The sequence below is a fragment of the Phoca vitulina genome, unplaced genomic scaffold (genome assembly GCF_004348235.1).
Source record: "Phoca vitulina isolate PV1807 unplaced genomic scaffold, GSC_HSeal_1.0 scaffold12, whole genome shotgun sequence".
In the NCBI taxonomy this organism is placed as follows: Eukaryota; Metazoa; Chordata; class Mammalia; order Carnivora; family Phocidae; genus Phoca; species Phoca vitulina.
In genome coordinates this window covers 42,512,843-42,537,424 of record NW_022589715.1, presented here as the reverse complement: position 1 = coordinate 42,537,424, position 24,582 = coordinate 42,512,843, and positions in this window count along the sequence as shown.

Below are 24,582 nucleotides of genomic sequence, written 5' to 3'. Positions count from 1 at the left end.
TCCTTTAGGTTCTCTGACTTGATACATCTGTTTTAGACATCACTGAAATTCAGGAGACAGGAGCAGTCTGCAAGTAAGGGACTTGCTAATTACAGTGATATGGAAAGTGGTTTTGAAAAATCAATCATTTTTTATATATCTGGCTCTGTAACTCAAATACTGTCCTACTCTAACTTTACCCAATAAAGTACATTCTAATATAGGTGTGAGCAAACCATAGCTCCCAACGCCAAATATGATCGGCTGTCTCTTTTTGTACATAAAGTTCTATTGGAACACAACCACACTCATGTTTTGTCTTTGGATGCTATATTTTGACTTAAATAAGAGGTTGTGCATCATGGTAATATTTAAATTTATTTTTCTTTACCATTGCATGATAAATCCATGGGGAAGAGAGGAAGGAATCTATAATCATTTTTACTGCATTGTGCTTAGCATATTGGTTCAGTTATACTCCTTTCTTCTACTTGTTGCTCATAATTTGATTTCTTTCATGAAGCACATGATTCATTAATGAGTTTGGGATTGAAACTTAAATGGGCAGGACATGTTAGCATGGTCACTGGGTTGCCATCTTGTTTTAAAAGATTTAAATGACAAAAAGGGATCAAAAAGTTAATGGCAAAAATATAGGGACTTACATTTGTAATTCAAGTAGAAATCATTGGTGTCTACCTCCTTGTGACCATGCCTTAGAAACAGGCACAAATCTCAAAGGATTTAACCTGATTCTGAGTGAATGTATTTTCCACAATGCAGGACACTTGTGTTAGTGTCCACCACTGGCTAATAGTTCAGAAGAGGGGGAGCTTTCTTAACCTCTAGCCCAAAGTACACTTAGAACATGTGATCTGGGGCTGGAAGGGATCTTAGTGATTATTTCAACTCTCCCATCATAAAGGTTGGAACATGGTATCCTACAGAAAAAGGTGCGATGCTTAAGGTGACCCAGATTATTAATGTGAAAACCAGAATTAGGACCTAGATTGTGTCAGCTTCTAATTCATACCTTTTTCTACCCTATCACACTGTATCGAAATTTGCTGAAAACAGTTCTGACAATCTCATTTTATCTATTTTTAATAATGTTAAACTAGAAATGATTTGTTTGATGTAAATGTAGTGTTTTAAAATATTTGGCAAAGAGTAAATATTTGTTAGATTATTAGAAAACATACTTAAGTTTTCTAAGGTTTCATTTCATATTTGTACAAAGTAAGCAATCACAATTACGTTTTCTGTTGAGGATCACTTTTCAGCATCCCTTTTCGCTTAAGACTTTCTTCTTGCCATGTTTATGTTGCTTTCTAATTTTCAGGGATAGCGATTCATTTCTTTTAGTTAAGATTTACCCTCTCCCTGCTTTATTCTTTTGAATTGCAAATACTCCTGAGAAAAGTAACATATCAAGTCATGGGTTCCTTACTGTAAATATATATTCTCAGGTTACAGTATGATGACATGAATAACAAAGGTTTGGAAGGAAATAAAATGTTGAATGGAGAAGAAACATAAAAGCTTGGAGAAGAGAAATTGGGGAAAAAAAGGGTAAAGATAAAATCTGCAGGTTTACAGGTCTCTTAAAAATCTTTTATCAGCCCTATCCAGTGCTTGAAGCTAGTTTGCAACAATTCAAATGTTCCAGTGACAGGGAGCTTTTCACTTCCTGAGGACATTTATGTCATCCAAGACAACTGGGATAATCATTTTAGACGGTTAGCCTTTATACTGAACTATGTCTCCCTGTAGTTTCTTGCATTGATTCTTATTTCCTCATCTACTTGACATACTTCTCAAGAATATAAGAAATGATCTGTCCACAGCATGCCTCTTTTTCTATAAACTAAACACCCCCCCTTTCCTTCTGGAAATATGACACTTTCCTCCTGCAGTTGTTTCTCTTACATGGCTGGTCTTTGCTAAAAGGTAGGGCCCAGAACAAACCCTCCCTATTTTTGCTAGAAATAACTTTTTTGAAAGTCAGACTCGGGTGTTATGAAAGGTGTCAAAGGCAAACAATTTATTTCTTATTGTTATTTCTTTAATCCATAGGAAGGTGAGTTAAAGAAAGCAGTATGGGCTTTAAAGCTAGTGCTGAAAAGGGGATCCATGCTATAATGAGGTTTCTGGGGCTTTTAAAAATCAAATCAAACAAGTTCTACAACTCTCAGGAGATGTACATAGATATAAACTTGCAAAGGTGCCAATTAGGGACCCAGAAAAGAAGATTTAAGATTCTTTTCATTGGGTAAAAGGTAGACTAGAAATTAGAAACTAAATATAAATTCTGAAAAATGTGCATAGGTCTCTAGACCTCAGAACATCCCCTGGGACTTGCCTTTCAGCCTCTTGACTATGTTGAGAATATCAGTGTGTCAATCTATGTACATAGTCCCCTTAGCTCTTTTGACTTAATTTGTGCGTAGCCAGGAAGGAAAAATCTCTCAGGGGATGTCACTGATTTTTTTTTCTTTTAATTAGATGTCTTTTGGCAAGTCCTCAGAGCATGGGAATTCCAATCAGCCTTCTTGTCCGAGTACTTGAAGTTCTTAACATCATGAAAATTAACCTACCTTAAAGTGAGCTCAGGTCTGCCCTCAAAGGCAGTCAGATGCATGGCAAGGTATATAGAATAATCCCCAAATGGGCATGATGTCTCTGACATAAACACATATGACTGGAACTAAATAATTAAAAAATAAGATTAAGGTCTCATCCCCTGCTAACATGCAAATTTATTTTGGAAGGGTAACCCACTTATCCTTGATGGAAATTTTTTCCTATGGTGAATTATTTAAGTAATATCTTTCCAGATACTACTGGTTGAGGGAAGATGAAAAACAGAAAACTGAGGCAACAAGAAGAAAGGAAAGACTGAGGCCATCAAAATTAACTTTATTCACTTGAGAAGTTTGTGGGCAGTAACAGTTGTTGCTACTTGTCACTGATTATTGAGCCAAGGCTCCAAATTCAATTCATGCAAGTCTCTAACTCAATATTTATATTAATGCAGTTATTCCAAATGCTGTTTCCCAGCTCTTTCTTTTCCTATTATTCTCTTTCCTGTCAATTAGTCCATACTCACATCTTAAAATTATCACTGCTCTATTTCCTCTGGGCCTCTGTTCAGGCCACCCTATGTGTCTGGAATGCTCACATCATCCCAGCTTAAATGCCTCTTTTCCATCAATATATCTGAATCCTCTCCTTTTCTAGACAAGGAGACCTGGACACTTCACCCTTATCCATACCCTGTGGATATTAGGCTTGAGTCAATATTTTTCCAATCTGGCCACTAACCACTTCCAAATCTTATGTTTTACCCATTTGATATGTTGCCTATGCAGTTGTTAGTGTCTCTAATTCTCCAGACCACCTTTCATTGGTAAATGCATCAGATCAGACTCCTAGAGAGAAATGTTTAGCTTGTACTATCAGAATGCCATAGTTATATGTAAAGATTGGAGAGAAAAAGCCTACCTACTTTTCAGTCTTTTAGTCGTCATCAATTCCTCCATCACAAACCACTACACATCTGCTGGGGGCACTCAAAATTATTATTATAATGACTCTTTTAAGACTAAAATTTTGTTTTCAAATGACCTGTTTAAATTGAATATAAATCTCCTGGAAGGAGTAACATTACCCATTAATAGCCATTAGTTCACTATTAGACTTTAGTTTATCAGATATACGGTCAGGTCACAGAGAACTGATCCCTAGGACATAGGAAAGGGAGAATTTGAATGGCATGAAAGAGCATCAGAAATGTTCAGAGACTGAGATATTGTTTGGGAACTCTCTTTGTTCATAGCTTATTCCAGTCCCATGCTCACTCAGCAGTTCAGTTATCAGTTAAGGAACAGGAAGGACTGGAAAAAGAAGAAATAATGAAGCATTTCCTATCAGGTAAGCTGAGCATATAAATGCAAAATAGATGTTCTTTTATGAGGATGCTTGTAATGAGGAAATATTATTTAGGGTTTCTACAGTAATAAGCTATTAGATTCTTTCCATAGGATTTCCTTATCTGTTTTCCCAGCTGCGGACTTTTGATTCAAATACTAGAAATGTGGAGGAGCGTAGGAAGATTGTGTAGTAGAAGGACCCTCTGCTCACCCTGTCCCATGTTCACAACTGGATATCATCCACATCCAAGTCAATAAACCAGAGAGCAATCCAAAGACTAGCAGAACAAACTCCACAACTAAACATAGAGAAGCTGCATCTGAAAGGTTAGGAAGGACAGAGAGGTGGAGAAAGGATGCCTGCAGGAGGGAGGGAGCTGCATGTGGAGAGGGCAAAGAAATGGGCCTTCACACCAGGGAACTCACATGGGGAAGAATAATCCCCATAGTGTTTGGCTTTAAAAACCACAGGGGCTGGATTCTGTGAGTTTGAAACCAGTGGGACTTGGAACAAGGGGCTTTAAAAAGTCAGCTGACTCAGCACTAGGTGAGCCTGGAGGGCAACTGATAGCTGGGTCACCGCCCTTAAAGAGATAGCAGCCTGCATAGAGAGGCAACATAAAAACGGCAGTTTATACAGCACTGGAGTCAAACAGGAGACAGATTTGCTCATACTGACTTCTGAGCATGTCGGGGGACTTTTTTGAAAACAAGGGAGCTGGCAGGTGCCATTTTTCTCCCCTGCCCCTCAGCATAAACACAGAGCCACCTGTGAGAGGTGAGGCTACACAGACACTTGTAGACTGGGCCCAAAGCTCAGAGCAAATGTTGTTAAAGCTGCATAGGTGCCCCACCCAGCCACAGCACAGGGCCCACCCATGAGCCCCCAGCCACCTATGCACGCCATGCTCAGCTACACTCAGCTGCATTCAGTCTTGCAGCCCCCAGCCACACCAGCACTTTGAGGAATCTGACACAGGACTAGTGGCCCATGGCAAATTTTGCTAACATCATTGCCCTGCTTGTAAGTTCCCGGGTGAGCATGCCACCTCAGAGCTGATCTGCTTGTGTCCCACTAACACCACAGAGGGCAAGCACAGCCCACAACAGGCAGAGAGAGTCAGTGCACATGACTGCACTGAAAGGAAAGTGACTCAGACACAACATCAGGGCATAAACAACACATATAGGATACTCTCCTGAAGTGCCAGGTTCTGGTGAATGGGGAACACTGGACTGCAGGGCACTCCACGACCTCCTCTTCATAAAGTCACTACTTTCAACAGCAGAAGACATAGCTGACTTTCTTTCTTTCTTTTTTTTTTAAATATTTTATTTATTTACTTGAGAGAAAGAGAGCATGAGAGAAAGAGAGAGAGAGATCATGAGCAGGGGAGAGGGGTAGAGGGAGAAGCGGACTCCCCACTGCACAGAGAGCTTGACGCAGGACTTGATCCTAGGACTCTGGGATCATGACCTGAGCTGAAGGCAGATGCTTAACTGAATGAGCCACCCAGGTGCCCAAAGCTGACTTTCTTAACACAGAGAAACAGACACAGAGAGGCAGACAAAATGAGAAGACAGAGAAATTTATCCCAAATGAAGAACAGGACAAAGCCAAGGCCAGAGATCTAAGTGAAACAGATATAAGTAACATGACTGATAGAGAATTTAAAGCAATGATCATAAGGATACTCACTGGGCTTGAGAAAAGAGTAGAAGACATGAGTGAGACCCTTAACTCAGAGATAAGGAATAACAGCACAGATAATGGGCTCAATAAACAGAATAAGAAACACACTTGGTGTAATGAACAGCAGGATGGAAGAAGCAGAGGAATGAATTAGTAACCTAGAAAATAGGGTAATGGAAAGTAACCAGGCTGAACAAAAGAGAGAAAAAAAGAATTATACAAAATGGGAGTAGACTTAGAGAGCTGTGACTCCATCAAACATAATAACATTTGTATTATGAGAGTCAAAGAAGAAGAAAAAAGAAAAGGGGCTGGAAAATTTATCTGAAGAAATAACAGCTAAAAACTTCCCTAATACAGGGAAGGAAACAGATATCCTGATCCAGGAAGCACAGAGAACTCCCATCAAAATCAACAAAAGCAGACCCACGTCAAGACATATTGTAATTAAATTTGTATAGTATAGTGATGAAGAAAAAAATCTTAAAAGCAGCAAGACAAAAGAAGTCAGTAACTCACAGGGGAAAACCCATAATGCTAGCAGGAAATTTTTCAACAGAAACTTTCCAAGCTAGAAGGGAATGGCATGATCTATTCAAAGAGCTGAATAGGAAAAATCTGTAGCCAAGAATACTCTATCCAGCAAAGTTATCATTCAGAATAGAAGGAAAGATAAAGAGTTTCCTAAACAAACAAGAACTAAAGGAGTTTGTGACCACTAAATCAGCCCTGCAAGAAATATTAAAAGGGACACTTTGAGTGGAAAAAAGAGACCAAAATTGACAGTATAAAGGTAGGAAACACAAAAGCCTTAAAAATGATTATTTCTGTAAAAAATCTGTCAAGGAACTCACACACAAAAAAGGATATAAAATATAATAACATATACTTAAAATTTGGGGAGAAGAGGAGAAAAGAATGGGTTCAAACTTAAACAACCATTAACTTGATATATACTGCTATATGCAGAAGAGGTTATATTCAAACTTAATGGTAACTATATGTAAAAAACCACTAATAAACATGCAAAGAATAAAGAGAAATGAATCTAAATATATCACTAAAGAAAATCAGCAAAACATGAAAGAGAGAAAGACAAGAAAGGATCAGAGAAATCTTCAGAAATAACCACAAAACAAGTAATAAAATGTCAAATAATACATAGCTTACAATAATTACTTTGAATATAAATGGACTAAATGCTCTAATCAAAAGACATAGGGTGACAGAATGGATTAAAAAAAACAAGACCCATCTATATGCTGCCTACAAAAGATTCATTTTAGACCTAAGGACACCTGCAGATTCAAAATGAGGGGAGAGAGAAATATCTATCATACAAATGGATGTCAAAAGAAAGTCAGAGTAGTAATACTTATATTGGACAAAATGAACTTTAAAACAAAGACTGTAACAAGAGACAAAAAAAAGGACACTGTATAATAATACATGGGACAATCCAACAAGAAGATATAACAATTGTAAATATTCATGCACACAACACAGGAGCACCCAAATACATAAAACAATTAATAACAAACATAAAGGAGCTAATTGATAATAACACAATAATTGTAAGGGACTTTAACACCCCACTTACATCAATGGACAGATCATCTAAATAGAACATCAACAAGGAAACAATGGCTTTGAATGACACACTGGACTAGATGGATTTAACAGATATATTCAGAACATTCCATCCTAAAATAGCAGAATATGCATTATTTTCAAGTGCACATGTAATATTCTCCAGAATAGATCACACATTAGTCCACAAAACCAGCCTCAACAAATTCAAGAAGATCAAAGTCATACCACATATCTTTTCTGACTACAGTGCTATGAAACTAGAAGCCAATCAATCACAAGAAATAATCTGAAAAGACCACAAATACATGGAGATTAAATAACATGTTATTAAACAATGAATGGGTGAACCAGGAAATAAAGAAAGAAATAAAAAAGTACTTGGAAACAAATGAAAATGAAACACAATACTCTAAAACCTTTGGGATGCAGCAAAAGTGGTTCTAAGTGGGAAGTTGGTAGCAATACAGGCCTATCACAAGGGCAACAAAAATCTCAAACAAGCTAACCTTATACATAAAGGAACTAGAAAAAGAATAACGAACAAAACCTAAAACCTGCAGAAGGAAGGAAATAATAAAGATTAGAGCAAAAATAAATGATAGAGAAAAAAAACCTACAACAAACAAATAAAATAAAACAAAAACACAATAGGGCAGATCAATGAAACCAGGAGATGGTTCTTTGAAAAAATTAATAAAACTGATGAAATTCTAGCCAGACTTACCAAAAAAAAAGAGACAAAGGACTCAAATAAAATCACAAATGAGAGAGGAGAAATAAGAACCAACACCATGGAAATACAAACAATTATAAAAGAATATTATGAAAACCTATATGCCAACAAATTGGACAACCTAGAAGAAATGGATAGATTCCAAGAAGCATATAAACTTCCAAAACTGAAAAAGGAAGAAACAGCAAATTTGAATAGACCAATAACCAGCAAAGAAATTGAATCAGTAATCAAATAATTCCTAACAAACAGAAGTCCAGGATCAGATGGCTTCACAGGTGAATTCTATGAAATGATCAAAGAAGATTTAATACCTATCCTTCTTAAATTATTCCAAAATACAGAAAAGGAAGAAAAACCTAAAAGTTCATCTTATGAGGACAACATCATCCTAATAGCAAAACTGGATAAAGACACCACTAAAAAAGAGAACTACAGGCCAATATCCGTGATGAATATGGATGCAAAAACCCTCAATAAAATACTAGCAAACCAAATTCAATAATACATTAAAAGTATCATTTACCATGATCAAGTGGAATTTATTCCTAGGTTATCAGGGTAGTTCAATATTTGCAAATCAATCAATGTGATGCATTACATCAGTAAGAGAAAGGATAAGAACCATATGATCATTTCAACAGATGCAGAAAAATATTTTGAGTAAGTACAATATCAATTCATGATAAAACACTCAACAAAGTAAGTTTAGAGGAAACATGCCTCAACATAATAAAGGCCATATATGGAAAAAAAAACAAAAACAAAAACACAGCTAACATCATACTCAATGGTGAAAAACTGAAAGCTTTTACCCTAAGGTCAGGAACAAGACAAGGATGTCCACTCTCACCACTTTTATTTAACATAGTACTGGAAGTCCTAGCCACAGAAATCGGACTACGGAAAGAAATAAAATGCATCCAAAAAGGTAATGAAGAGGTAAAACTTTCACTATTTGCAGATGACATACTCTATACAGAAAACCCAAAGACTCCATCAAAAAAACTACTAGAACTGATAAACAAATTCAGTAAAATCACAGGATACAAAATCACTGTACAGAAATCTGATGCATTTCTATGCACCAATAATGAAACAGCAGAAAGAGAAATTAAGAAAACTACCCCATTTACAATTGTACCAAAAATAAGATATCGAAAGAGGTGAAAGATCTGTATTCTGAAAACTATAGAACACTTTTGCAAGAAATTGAAGATAACACAAAGAAATGTAAAGATATGATATTTCATGCTCATAGACTGGAAGAACAAATATTTTTAAAATATCTATATTACCTAAAGCAATCTACATTTAATCCAATCCTTATCAAAATACCAACAGCATTTTTCATAGAACTAGAACAAACAATTCTAAAATTTGTATGGAACCACAAAAGACACCAGATAGCCAAAATAATCCTAAGAAAATTAAAGTTAAAAAAATTAAAAAGCAAAGCTGGAGGCATCACAATTCCAGACTTCAAGTTATATTGCAAAGCTTTAGTGATCAAAACAGTATTGTACTGGCCCAAAAATAGACACATAGATCAATGGAACAGAATAGAAAACCCAGAAATAAACCCATGACCATATAGTCAATTAATCTTCAACAAAGCAGGAAAGAATATCCAATGGGAAAAGGAGAGTCTCTTCAAAAAATGGTGTTGGGAAAACTAGACAGCAACATTCAAAAGAAAAAAACTGGGCCACTTTTTTACACCATACACAAAAATAAATTCGAAATGGACTAAAGACCTAAATGTGAAACCTGAAACCATAAAAATCCTAGGCGAGAACACAGGCAGTAGCCTCTTTGATATCAGCTGTAGCAACTTTTTTCTAGGTATGTCTCCAGAGGCAAGAGAAACAAAAGCAAAAATAAACTATTGGGACTGCGTAAATAAAAATCTTCTGCACAGTGAAGGAAACACTCAACAAAACTAAAAAGCAACCAATGGAATGGGAGAAGATATTCTCAAATGACGTATCTAATAAAGGATTAGAATATATAAAGAACTTACCAAACTCAACACCCAAAAACCAAATAATCCAATTAAAAAATGGGCAGAAGACATGAATAGACATTTCACCAAAGAAGATACCCAGATGGCCAACAGACACATGAAAAGATGTTCATCATCACTTACCATCCAGAAATGCAAATCAAAACTACAATAAGGTATCACTTTGCACCCGTTAGAAAATCAACAACGCAAGAAAAACAGGGGTTGGCAAAGATATGGAGAAAAAGGAACACTAGTGCACTGCTGGTAGGAAAGCAAACTGGTGCAGTCACTGTGGAAAACAGTACAGACCATTCCTCAAAAAGCTAAAAATAGAACTACCTTACAATTCAGCAATTGTACTATTGGGTATTTACCCAAAGAATACAAGCACACTAATTCAAAGGGATACATGCACCCCTATGTTTATAGCAGCATTATTTACAATAGCCAAGATATGGAAGCAGCCCAAGTGTCCATTGATTGATAAAGAAAAAGTGATATATATGTATTTTATATATATATCACTTCCATTGTATAAATATAAATTTAAATATAAATGCCAGTACATATATGTATTATACATATATTATATCATTTCCATTGTATAAATATAAATATATATACTTACTATATATATATACGTAGGAAACAATGCCACAACGACCACTGGTGCATGTTCGTTCAGACTCCGAGATCTCTGAGAAAACTCGAGATTGCAGGGTTAAAAATAACCCGAAAGGATCAGAGTGAAATGCCCCTGGGATGTGTGTGGTCTGTTCTAAAAGTACATAGCAGAAGATGTTTTGTAGATAGGAAGCCAGCTATAAACAGCACACTGTGCATTCCCTTCTTTGTTATCTTATCCTTTGTTAAGGTCTGAGTACAATGGTGTTTACAATTAATTGATCACAGCCAGTTACAGATTTCTTTACTCCTTCTCCACTTCCACTGCTTCACTTAACTAACCCTGTGTACGTGGAAGAATGTGCCTTACTAAGCCCCTGCTGTAAATCATTATAGACCTATGTCATTGTAGAAGGTATATTAGACTATGGAAAATAAACCTTGGCACCTCGGGCTGTTAGCTCGGGGTCCCCTGTGCCTCGCTATACTGTCGTCTCTTTTTCTCAGTTCCTTCGCCGCCCCAGGTCCCCGACTCTCAGAGGTCAATATATATATATATATATATATATATATATTTATATATATATTTATATTTATACAATGGAATATTATTCAGCCATAAAAAAGAATGAAATCTTGCCATTTGCAATGATGTGGATGGAGCTAGGGGAGTATTATGCTAAGCAAAATAAGTCAGCAGAGAAAGACAAATACTGTATGATTTCACTAATATATGGAATTTAAGAAACAAAACAAATGAGAGAGGAAAAAAAAGACAGGCAGAGAGAGACAAACCAAAAAAACCCAGATTCTTAATTATAGAGAACTGATGTTACCAGAGGAAAGGGAATTATGTTAAATAGGTGATGGGGATTAAAGACTACACTTGCTGCAATTGAGCACTGGGTGATGTATGCAAGTTTGAATCACTGTTTTGTACATCCAAAACAAATATTACACAATATATGAATTAACTGGAATTAAAATAAAAACTAGGGGTGCCTGGGTGGCTTGATCAGTTAAGCGTCTGCCTTTGGCTCAGGTCATGATCCCGGAGCTCCTGGATCAAGCCCTGCATTGGGCTCCCTGCTCAGTGGGGAGCCTGCTTCTCCCTCTCCCACTCTCTCTCTGTCAAGTAAATAAATAAATAAAATCTTAAAAAAAAATAAAATAAAAACTAAAAAATGTAATCAAGGGATGGAGGAGAATACTCAGCCGATTACATGGTTACTCCAGGATCTAGTGAATAGTAGAAAATTAGCCCTTTGAACCATGTTTTCTTTCCTCCTCGGAAGACAACTCCTTCTCAGATTCACAACAGAAGAGTAGTGAAAAAAAGCAAACTTAGAAACAACAGGATGAAAAGGTCTCATGTGTGTTCATGAACTTTTGTGACATTTTTGTTTCCAAGAAGGAAGGCAGAGAAGACAATTAGTTACTATTATGCAATTTCCTGGTACTCTTTTATTATGCTAATAAATATATCCCCTCTGACAAACTAGATAGTGTATTAGAGCTTGTGATGAAAGCTCTTAAATATGGATTTGCTTTTCCTTGGGGAACCAGATTGCACATTTATTGTTCCTGTTATTGTTACTTTGAGCAAAAATATGAGTTTATATTAGAAGAGAATTCCAAAGAGAAGCTTACTTTCCACTGGGACTTTTTAGTTTAAAACATGCACATGCACACACACACACACACACACATCTCTATATAGGCCCTATATTGTGTTAGAATTTATGGTGCAAAATTCTTTATGTATGGTATATCTACATACTCCCACAGTAATTTAAAAGGTCAATATTATCATTCCATTATCTAAATTAGGAAACAAAGACATAAGCTATATTCTGATTTCAAGACACTGAACTTTTTAAAACCACAATACACATTTAAAATATGTTTCAATATGAAGAAAATAAAGAATAATAATACCCTAGAAGAGTTTTAGCATGCTTTATAACTTCCCAAGCTCTTTGATGTCCCACTACCTCATTAAATCTTTACAACAACTGTTTGAAGGAGAGCTAAGTAACATTATATCTACTTTGCATGCGAGGAAATTAAGTTCAATGACTTCCTAAAATTACAGAGCCAAGTAGATCTGGAGCTAGAAATACTCCTCCTGACACCTGTGCAAAAAGAGACAGGAAAAGCATTTTATGATGCATGTTTATTATAATTTACAAATGTATATGTTATATATTTATTTCCTTTCCCTTTTTATTTAAAGTGATACATGCTTAAAGAAAAATGAAATATGTTTGCTGTAGAAAATGTAATGATACAGAAAAATGTGATGAAGAAAAAATTATTCTACCACCCAAAGGCAATTATTATCCTTTTAGAAGTAATTATTCCAGACATAGTAATTATACTATAATGTAGTATAATGTAATATAATAATATAATATAATGTAATGTAATATGTAAATGGTATACTATAGTATGTTATGATATAAAAGTTAAAATATAATAAGCTGCTATGTAGACCTGAATATGAACCTTGATCTTATTGTTCAATGACTAGGCCACACAATTTTTTTACTCCCTGAATTTCACTTTACTCATCCATAAATGAAGATAATAATAATATCTACATTATTTGAGCTATGGATTAATTACTATCATATATGTAAACATGTAGCAGGGTTCCTGGCTCTGAGCAGATATTTAATAAATGTTAGTGGTCATTATTGTTTGTATTATTATTATTCACATACATAAATGTCAAATAAATATTCCATGACATTTTTTATAAACATATGATTATTTTGTTCATGCTCAGAAATTTGTTGAATTCTGCTTTTAGTTTCTCACTCAATAATAAGCTATGGATATTTTTCTACATCAATTGATTTTTTTTTAAGATTTTATTTATTTATTTGAAAGAGAGAGAATGAGAGATAGAGAGCATGAGAGGGAAGAGGGTCAGAGGGAGAAGCAGACTTCCTGCTGAGCAGGTAGCCTGATGTGGGACTCGATCCCGGGACTCCAGGATCATGACCTGAGCCGAAGGCAGTCACTTAACCAACTGAGCCACCCAGGTGCCCAACATCAATTGATTTTTATAACTTTCTTTTTAATGATTTTTTATTGTCTAAGATGAATGTGTCATACTTTATTTAATGCCCTCTGTACTGATAAACATTTAAGTTGATTCTAATTATAAACTATTGTAAATAATTCTGAAATGAACATATTCACGTACATCTGTCCCTACATGTTCAACTATTTCATGAAAACAAATTTCTATTAATGGGAGTAATTTGTCGAGGAGAAACAATGGCAAAGGAGGTGGTTCTCTAGAAAATGGTATATTCCCAAGTCAGCCAAATTATAGAGGAAAAGAACAACTGACTCAATGGTATATTTCATATCAGTGGCAATGATTTAGTTGCAAGAAAGAGAAAATATTAACTCACCTAGGGTAAAAATAGAGACATTTATCATCTCATAATTTGTATTATCAAGACTTCGTTTCTTCTATTTCTATATTCTGTCATAGCAGCAGATCAACTAACTTCTTTCATGTCCCTCATGTCTTTAAGATGGCCAGAGCCATTCTGATTATCATACCCAGACACCACTAGTCCAATCGAGAAGAGAACTCTTTGTATCTTCTTTTGTCAGCATAGAAAAAGATAATTAGCTAGCTAGCTAGATATAGTGAGACAAAAAGCAAGCCACATGAGATAGAACAGTGAAGGAAAAAAAGAGAAAAAAGAGGTAGGAGCTTGAGAGAAGAGATAGCTAACCTCCTCTTAAGCATTGGCCTTTCTTATTATATTTACTACAAAGAATCAGGAAGCAAAAAGTCTATAATAAAGGCCAAGTGTATGAGAATGAGCCCAGCAGAGAGCCTAGAACTGTGACTAAGTTTTTTTTTTTTTTTTCTCTTGGAGGAGAGATGTTGGAAAGGGGGTAGGCAAAAATAAAAGATTCCTGTTGTGGTTGCAGTATCATCTTCTAGATATTCCCCTATTTTTAAAATTTTAAATTATTAGCTTAATGTTCTAAGGCACCAAGTCTATAATTGTTCAGGGGTATGATGCCTTCCTTTGTGGAAGAGATCAGGGGAGGAAAGCACATCAGGGGAGGACTTCCACACTTAAAGGCTGTTCTCTTCATAATAGTAACTGGTTTTCTTGTGTCCTCCTGTGCCCAAATATATTGACAGAAGTCTTTGCAATGGGCCTTAATCATAGTATTTAACTGCATTACAAGTTTGGAAAACTGCCACTCTAGTACCCATCTCAAAGTAAACCTACCTGTGTTATTCAACATAGCTCACTAAATGTAATCAAATGAGCACATATCTAATATATATATCTATGTAGATAATGAAGAAAGCTCCATGTTTCCTTTCCTCACAAATATTGAAGTCCAAAGAAATTGAATTGTGAATGTCTGTCAGTCCACTCCGAATTTCTTAATGAATTCAGTTCAGTCAGAAGGATCTCACTCACATTACTGGTATAGTCATTTTCAGCAACTATAGACTAGACTGTTTACCACTAGTATAATGTACTAATTTTCTAAGGCTGCCATAACATACCACAACCTGGGTGCCTTAAACAACATAAATTTATTTCTTAAGTTCTGAAGGTTAGAAATCCAAGACCAAGGCGTGGGCATCTTTGTTTTCTTCTGAGCCCTCTCTTCTTGGCTTATAGATGGCCACCCTCGCACCACTCACTGAGTGATCACATAGACTTTTCCTTGTGTTTGTGAATACCTGCTATCTTTGTGTGTCCAAATTTCCTCTTCTTACAAGGATGCCAGTAAGATTGTATTAGGGCCCACCCATTTAACTTCATTTGATCTTAATTACCTATTTAAAAGACCTATCTGCAGAGGAGGAGCAAGATGGTGGAGGAGTAGGAGACCTAAATTTCATCTGGTCCCAGGAGTTCAGCTAGATAGTTATCAAATCATTCAGAACACCTACAAACTCAACAGGAGATTGAAGAAAAGAATAGCAGCAACTCTCTGAACAGAAAAGTAACCACTTTCTGGAAGGTAGGATGTGTGGAGATATACGGGAAGATAGACTGCGGGGTGGTGGGGGAGAGGGAGCTTCCATCAGCCAGCTACCGGCAAGTGATAGAGCAGCGGAGCACAAAATCAGAACTTTTAGAAGTCTGCTCTGCTAAGGGACGTCACTCCAGTGGCTAAGTGGGGGGGTGGGGGGTGGGGTGGAACCCTCGCTGAGACAGTGTGATCTCAGGACCCTCGGGGTCACAGAAAGACCGGGGGTGCCTGAGTGTGGCAGAGCTCCCAGGTATCAGAGCGTGGAAGCCGGCTGCATAGACAGAGCCAAGGAGTGGGCTCTCAGTTCAGGGTTGCCATAAACTGTGTTCCGTGGCACAGTCGGGCCACTGCTCTTTGAGAAGGGACCCAACAAGCGGCAGATCTGGGGAGACTCCCCTTCCTCCCCAGGGAGGAGCGGTGCAGGAGCACAATGCAGGAATCTGCTGGGTTTGGAGACTCCAAATAGGGTCGTGTGCAAGAGATAGAAATGCTCGGTCACAGGCCGGGTGAGCACGGAGTGTGGCCAGAGACCAGGGAGACAGGAGCGATAGACAGCTTTTCTCTGAGGGCTCACTGAGGAGTGGGGCCCTGAGTTCTCAGATCCTCCGGGGCTGGAGATTGGGAGGCCGCTATTTTCACTCTTGTCCTTCAAAGCTGTACAGAAAGCTTTCAGGGAACAAAAGCTACCGAGAGCAAAGCCAAGCAGATTACTTAGCCTGGCCCCTGGCAAAGGCAGGGCAATTCCGCCTCAGGCAAAGACATTTGAGAATCACTGCAACAGGCCCCTCCCCCAGAAGATCAGGCAAGAACATCCAGCCAAGACCAAGTTTACTGATCAATGAGAAGTGCAAAACCCCAGCTCTAGGGGAATACAGCACATAGAATTCAGGGCTTTTTTTCCCATGATGCTTTAGTCTTTCAAAGTTAATTTTTAAAATTTTCTTTTTCTATTTTTTTATTTGAATTTTTCTTCTTTCCTTTTTCAACCAACATCTTATCAATTCCTTTTTTAAAATCTTAATTTTAATTTTTCATTTTTAAGGTATATTCTATCCTTTCATTGTATTTAACCTTATTTTTTGTGTATATATATATATATATATATATATATATATATATATATAAGTTTTTCTTTCTTTAAAATTTTGGGATACAGTTTCTTCTAACAGACCAAAATATACTCTAAATCCAGTGTATGATATCGTCCTAGGCTTCCACCTGATCACATTCTCTCTTTTTTTTTTTTTTTTAATTTTTTTCATTCTTGAAAAAAGTGGTTCCGTTCTATTCACCAGCCTGATCATATTCCTTTTTTTTTTTCCCCCTCTTTTTCCCCCTTGGTTTTGGGTCTCTTCTGATTTGTTTAGTGTATATTTTTCTGGGGTCGTTGTTACCCTTTTAGAATTTTTTTTTAGCATTTTTTTCTCTCATTAATCTATTCTCCTCCACACAAAATGACAAGACAGAAAAACTCACCTCAAAAAAAAAAAAAAAAAAAAAGAGGCAGTACCAACTGTGAGGGACCTAACCAATACAGACATTAGTAAGATGTCAGAACTAGAGTTCAAAATGACAATTATAAAGATACTAGCTGGGCTTGAAAAAAGCATAGAAGATACTAGAGAATACCTTTCTGGAGAAATAAAAGAACTAAAATCTAACCAAGTCAAAATCAAAAAGGCTATTAATGAGGTGCAATCAAAACTGAAGGCTCTAACTGCTAGGATAAATGAGGCAGAAGAAAGAATTAGTAATATAGAAGACCAAATGATAGAGAATAAAGAAGCTGAGAAAAAAAAGAGATAAACAACTACTGGATCACGAGGGGAGAATTCGAGACAAGTGATACCATAAAGTGAAACAACATTAGAATAATTGGGATTCCAGAAGAAGAAGAAAGAGAGAGGGGGGCAGAAGGTATATTGGAGCAAATTACAACAGAGAACTTCCCTAATTTGGGGAAGGAAACAGGCATCAAAATCCAGGAGGCACAGAGAACCCCCCTCAAAATCAATAAAAATAGGTCAACACCCCGACATCTAATAGTAAAACTCACAAGACTCAGAGACAAAGAGAAAATCCTGAAAGCAGCTCGGAACAAAAGGTCTGTAACCTACAATGGTAGAAATATTAGGTTGGCAGCTGACCTATCCACAGAGATCTGGCAGGCCAGAAAGAATTGGCATGATATATTCAGAGCACTAAATGAGAAAAATATGCAGCCAAGAATACTATATCCAGCTAGGCTGTCACTGAAAATAGGAGAGATAAAAAGCTTTCAGGACAAACAAAAACTAGAGGAATTTGCAAACATGAAACCAGCCCTACAAGAAATATTGAAAGGGGTCCTCTAAGCAAAGAGAGAGCCTGAAAGTAACACAGACCAGAAAAGAACAGAGACAATATACAGAAACAGTCACTTTACAGGCCCATCGATATGCTGTCTCCAAGAGACTCATTTTAGACCCAAAGATACCTCCAGATTGAAAGTGAAGTGGTGGAAAACCATTTACCATGCTAACGGACATCAAAAGAAAGCTGGGGTGGCAATCCTTATATCAGAAAGATTAGATGTTAAACCAAAGACTGTAATAAGAGATGAGGAAGGACACTATATCATACTTGAAGGGTCTATCCAAAAAGAAGATCTAACAATTGTAAATATCTATGCCCCTAATAAGGGAGCAGCAAATTATATAAGCCAATTAATAACAAAAGTAAAGAAACACATTGACAATAATACAATAATAGCTGGGGACTTTAACACCCCCCTCACAGAAATGGACAGATCATCTAAGCAAAAGATCAACAGGAAATAAAGGCTTTAGATGACACACTGGATCAGATGGACTTCACAGATATATTCAGAACATGCCATCCCAAAGCAAGAGAATACACATTCTTCTCAAGTGCACATGGAACATTCTCTAGAAAGATCACATCCTAGGTTACAAATCAGGTCTCAACTGGTACCAAAAGACTGGAATCATTCCCTGCATATTTTTGGACCACAATGCTTTGAAACTAGAACTCAACCACAGGAGGAAAGTTGGAAAGAACTCAAATACATGGAGGCTAAAGAGCATCCTACTAAAGAATGAATGGGTCAACCAGGAAATTAAAGAAGAATTAAAAAAATTCATGGAAACAAATGAAAATGAAAACACAACTGTTCAAAATCTTTGGGATGCAGGGTGCCTGGGTGGATCAGTTGGTTAGGTGACTGCCTTCAGCTCAGGTCATGATCCTGGAGTCCCTGGATCGAGTCCCGCATCGGGCTCCCTGCTCAGCAGGGAGTCTGCTTCTCCCTCTGACCCTCCCCCCTCTCATGTGCTCTCTCTCTCATTCTCTCTCTCTCAAATAAATAAATAAAATCTTTAAAAAAAAAAAATCTTTGGGATGCAGCAAAGGCAGTCCTAAGAGGAAAGTATATAGCAATACAAGCCTTTCTCAAGAAACAAGAAAGGTCTCAAATACACAACCTAACCCTATACCTAAAGGAGCTGGAGAAAGGACAGCAAATAAAGCCTAAACCCAGCAGGTGAAGAGAAATAACAATGATCAGAGCAGAAATCAATGAAATAGAAACCAAAAGAACAGTTGAACAGATCAATGAAACTAGGAGCTGGTTCTTTGAAAGAATGAACAAGATTGATAAACCCCTGGCCAGACTTATCAAAAAGAAAAGAGAAAGGACCCAAATAAATAAAATCATGAGTGAAAGAGGAGAGATCACAACCAACACCAAAGAAATACAAATAATTATAAGAACATATTATGAGCAACTGTATGCCAGCAAATTAGATAATCTGGAAGAAATGGATGCATTCCTAGAGATGTATAAACTACCAAAACTGAACCAGGAAAAAATAGATAGCCTAAACAGACCCATAACCACTAAGGAAATTGAAGCAGTAATCAAAAATCTCCCAGGGGAGCCTGGGTGGCTCAGTCGTTAAGCGTCTGCCTTCGGCTCAGGTCATGATCCCAGGGCCCTGGGATCGAGCCCCACATTGGGCTCCCTGCTCAGCGGGAAGCCTGCTTCTCCCTCTCCCACTCCCCCTGCTTGTGTTCCCTCTCTCGCTGTGTCTCTCTCTGTCAAATAAATAAATAAAATCTTAAAAAAAAAAAAAATCTCCCAACAAAAAGAGCCCAGGGCCAAACGGCTTCCCAGGGGAATTCTACCAAACATTTAAAGAAGAATTAAGACCTATTCTTCTGAAACTGTTCCAAAAAATAGAAATGGAAGGAAAACTCCAAACTCATTTTATGAGGCCACAATTACCTTGATCCTAAAACCAGACAAAGACCCCATCAAAAAGGAGAACTAAGACCAATATCCCTGATGAACATGGATGCAAAAATTCTCACCAAAATACTAGCCAACAGGATCCAACAGTACATTAAAACGATTATTCACCATGACAAAGTGGGATTTATTCCTGGGCTGCAAGTTGGTTCAACATCCGCAAATCAATCAACGTGATACAATACATTAACAAAAGAAAGAACAAGAACCATATGATCCACTCAGTAGATGCAGAAAAAGCATTTGACAAATTACAGCACCCTTTCTTGATTAAAACCCTTCACACTGTAGGGATAGAGGGTACATACCTCAATATCATAAAAGCCATCTACAAAAAACCCACAGCGAATATCATACTCAGTAGGGAAAAACTGAGAGCTTTTCCCCTAAGGTCAGGAACATGCCAGGGATGTTCAGTATTACCACTGCTGTTCAACATAGTACTAGAAGTCCTAGCCTCAGCAATTAAATAACAAAAAGAAATAAAAGGCATCCGAATTGGCAAAGAAGAAGTCAAACTCTCACTCTTTGCAGATGATATGATACTTTATGTGGAAAACCCAAAAGACTCCACCCCAAAACTGCTAGAACTCATACAGGAATTCAGTCAAGTGGCAGGATATAAAATCAATGCACAGAAGTCAGTGGCATTTCTATATACCAACAAGACAGAAGAAAGAGAAATTAAGGAGTTGATCCCATTTGCAATCACACCCAAAACCATAAGATACCTAGGAATAAATCTAGCCAAAGAGGTAAAGAATCCATACTCAGAAAACTATAAAATACTCATGAAAGAAAATGAGGTAGACACAAAGAAATGGAAAAATGTTCCATGCTCATGGATTGGAAGAACAAATATTGTGAAAATGTCAATGCTACCTAGAGGAATCTATACATTAAATGTAATCCTTATCAAAATACCATCAACTTTTTTCAAAGAAATGGAACAAATAATCCTAAAATTTGTATGGAACCAGAAAAGACCCTGCATAGCCAGAGGAATGTTGAAAAAGAAAAGCAAAGCTGGTGGCATCACAATTCCAGACTTCAAGCTCTATTACAAAGCTGTCATCATCAAGACAGTATGGTACTGGCACAAAAACAGACACATCGATCAATGGAACAGAATAGAGAACCCAGAAATGGACCCTCAACTCTATGGTCAACTCATCTTCGACAAAGCAGGAAAGAATGTCCAATGGAAAAAAGACAGTCTCTTCAACAAATGGTGTTGGGAAAATTGGACAGCCACATGCAGAAGAATGAAACTGGACCATTTCCTTACACCACACACAAAAATAGACTCCAAATGGTTGAAAGACCTCAATGTGAGACAGGAGTCCATCAAAATCCTAAAGGAGAACACAGGCAGCAACCTCTTCGACCTCAGCCACAGCAACTTTTTCCTAGAAACATCACCAAATGCAAGGGAAGCAAGGGCAAAAATGAACTACTGGGGCTTCATCAAGATAGAAAGCTTTTGCACAGCAAAGGAAACAGTCAATAAAACCAAAAGACAACCAGCAGAATGGGAGAAGATATTTGCAAATGATATATCAGATAAAGGGCTAGTATCCAAAATCTTTAAAGAACTTATCAAACTCAATACCCAAAGAACAAATAATCCAATCAAGAAATGGGCAGAAGAGATGAACAGACATTTCTGCAAAGAAGACATCCAAATGGCCAACAGACACATGAAAAAGTGCTCAACATCGCTCGGCATCAGTGAAACCCAAATCAAAACCTCAATGAGATACCACCTCACACCAGTCAGAATGGCTAAAATTAACAAGTCAGGAAACGACAGATGTTGTCAAGGATGCGGAGAAAGGGGAACCCTCTTACACTGTTGGTGGGAATGCAAGCTGGTGCAGCCACTCTGGAAAGCAGTATGGAGGTTCCTCAAAAAGTTAAAAATAGAGCTACCATACGATCCAGCAATTGCACTACTGGGTATTTACCCCAAAGATACAACTGTAGGGATCTGAAGGGGTACGTACCCCCCGATGTTTATAGCAGGAATGTCCACAATAGCCAAACAATGGAAAGAGCCTAGATGTCCATCAACAGATGAATGGATAAAGACAATGTGATATATATATATAGAATGGAATATTATGCAGGCATCAAAAAATGAAATCTTGCCATTTGCAATGACGTGGATGGAACTAGAGGGTATTATTCTAAGCGAAATAAGTCATTCAGAGAAAGACAAGTATCATATGTTCTCACTGATAATGAGGAATTTGAGAAACAAGACAGAGGATCATTTGGGAACAGAGGGAAAAATGAAACAAGACGAAACCAGAGAGGGAGACAAACCATAAGAAGACTCTTAATCTCAGAAAACAAACTGAGGGTTGCTGGAGTGGAGGGGGGTGAGAAGGATGGGGTAGCTGGGTGATGGACAATGGGAAGGGTATGTACTATGGTGAATGCTGTGAATTGTGTAAGACTGATGAGTCACAGACCTGTATCCTTGAAACAAATAATACATTATATGTTAATAAAAAAAATTTAAATAAAAAGAAAAAAATAAAAAGTAAAAACAGAAAAAATTAAATAAATAGAAGACCTATCTGCAAATACAGTCACATTCTGAGTACTTCAGATTGAGGCTTCAACAATATGAATTTAGGGGGTACACAATGCTAACCATAACAGATGTGAATAGTTTTCTACTAAATGCAAAATTTTAGAATTCTGTTTAACAAACTAAAAATTTAAGTACTAACTCTTCTCACACAAGTAAAAATGATTATTTCCTAATTTTTATATGCTGTTGCCAAATGTCCTTCAAGCATTCCAAACTTAGGTTTGGGGGTACCTGGGTGGCTCAGAGCTAAGTGCCCGACTCTCGATTTCAGCTCAGGTCATGATCTCAGGGTCATGAGATCAAGCCCCTGGTCAGGATCTGTGCTCAGCGGGGAATCTGCTTGAGATTCTCTCCCTCTCCCTATGCCCCTCCCCCCTGCGCTCTCTCTCTAAAAGATACGTAAATAAATCTTTAAAACAACAAAACAAAAAGCTTAGGTTTGAAAATTACTCAACTCTATGTTACTTAGTTTGTCTTCTACTATATGTAGATTTAAGACCCTTTGCTCTTGGGTTTTGGTTTTCCTACCAGTTATTTAAATTATTTCCCAAAGGAGCCCTGTAATAAGAGACATAAAATTCTAGATATCTGTCCTTGCTTTATTAAAGCATCAACTATCTAGGACTGTCAATTCTCACGTTTCTAACAAGAACATATCTATGACAAAAATAATCTATTATCAATTCAACATTTAATCCAGGCTTATACTTGATTTGTTAGGACCCTGCCTTCCTCCTCCTTTCCCATTAGTTTATCTCCTCTTCTTTATACCTTTCCTTAGGGTCTTAAAACTATTCATTCCTAGATGTATTATTTTATTGTCATAGCTGTTCTGGCTTCTTCAACTAAGATCCTCATCGTTGTAAAAGTTTCCTAGGATTGTCTGAAGGATTTTCATTAACTTCCTGTCAGATATTTACACATTTTTATCATTTTTTATATCATAGTCACCAAGAAGGAATTCCTAAATCGGTTCTATTGTTGACTCATTATCTGCAGTTCTCAGGTATTTCAGATTTCAGATTTTCTTTGTTACTTCTTGGACTGAAGCTCTTTCTGAGGGAGTCCCTGTCATAGATCTTCTTGTCCTCAATCTTCCAATCTCTCTCTTTCTAGGCCTCGGACAAGCCTGCCAAATCCTTAGCCACTGCCCATATGTCTCCTTTTATTTCCATCCAAATTAGAGGACCAAGTGTAATACCTCAAGTTCAGCCCAATAGCGGGGCTTGCCCCTCACCACTGTCTTTAAAGGCCACCCCTGAGTGGGACCAGAGTATAGCAGCAGTACAAGTTAGACACACATACACCTATTATGTTGATTCATCCACGAATTACACTTGGTATTTTCCCTTCTCTGTTAGCTTGTGACTGCAAGATGTAAGCTGATTGGGAGGTACTGGAGCAATAGCAGTGGGTAACATGGGGATTTGGGCTATTTTCTTGTGCAGCTTACTTCTGATTCTGCTCATGTCGCATTCTTGGTGTTATAACAGGAAAGAAACTTGCATGTCTGATTCCATATTGTTTCTATTTCCCGACCTATAGATTAGAAACTTCTACTTCGCCTTGCATGTAGGCATGTTCCTTCATTGAAGGAATTTTGCTTACAACTATGATTTGCAAAATCTGCTCTTTATCTGAAACCTACCTCACTAGAGAAGATAAAGAAGTCACCAGAGGTTCATCATCCCAATTTTTCAAGATTGAGGAATGTTCATAACTCAGGGAGAAACTGAAACCATGCCCCATAGGGTTAATGAGGTTGAAACTAGCAGGAAGTTTAAAGCTTGACTTTCAGAGAACTGTTTCTCTCTAATCAGCTATTGTGTCTTTTCAAACCTCACTAACAAACCCACTAGCTGTCTCTGCAGAAGCCTGGACTCCAGGTCAACAGATATGGTTCCAGCCTATGAACAAGCAAGGCCCTGAATTCCTTACCCAAGGTAATGAGCCCAAGATGGGATCTAGTTTATACTGGCTCTCAGAGCATGCCATAGATCCTTTTCCTTGTCCTAAGGGAACCTTCTGACATCAGGGGCTGAATTTTGCCTTGTTTTGATGTCAAGTCTCCA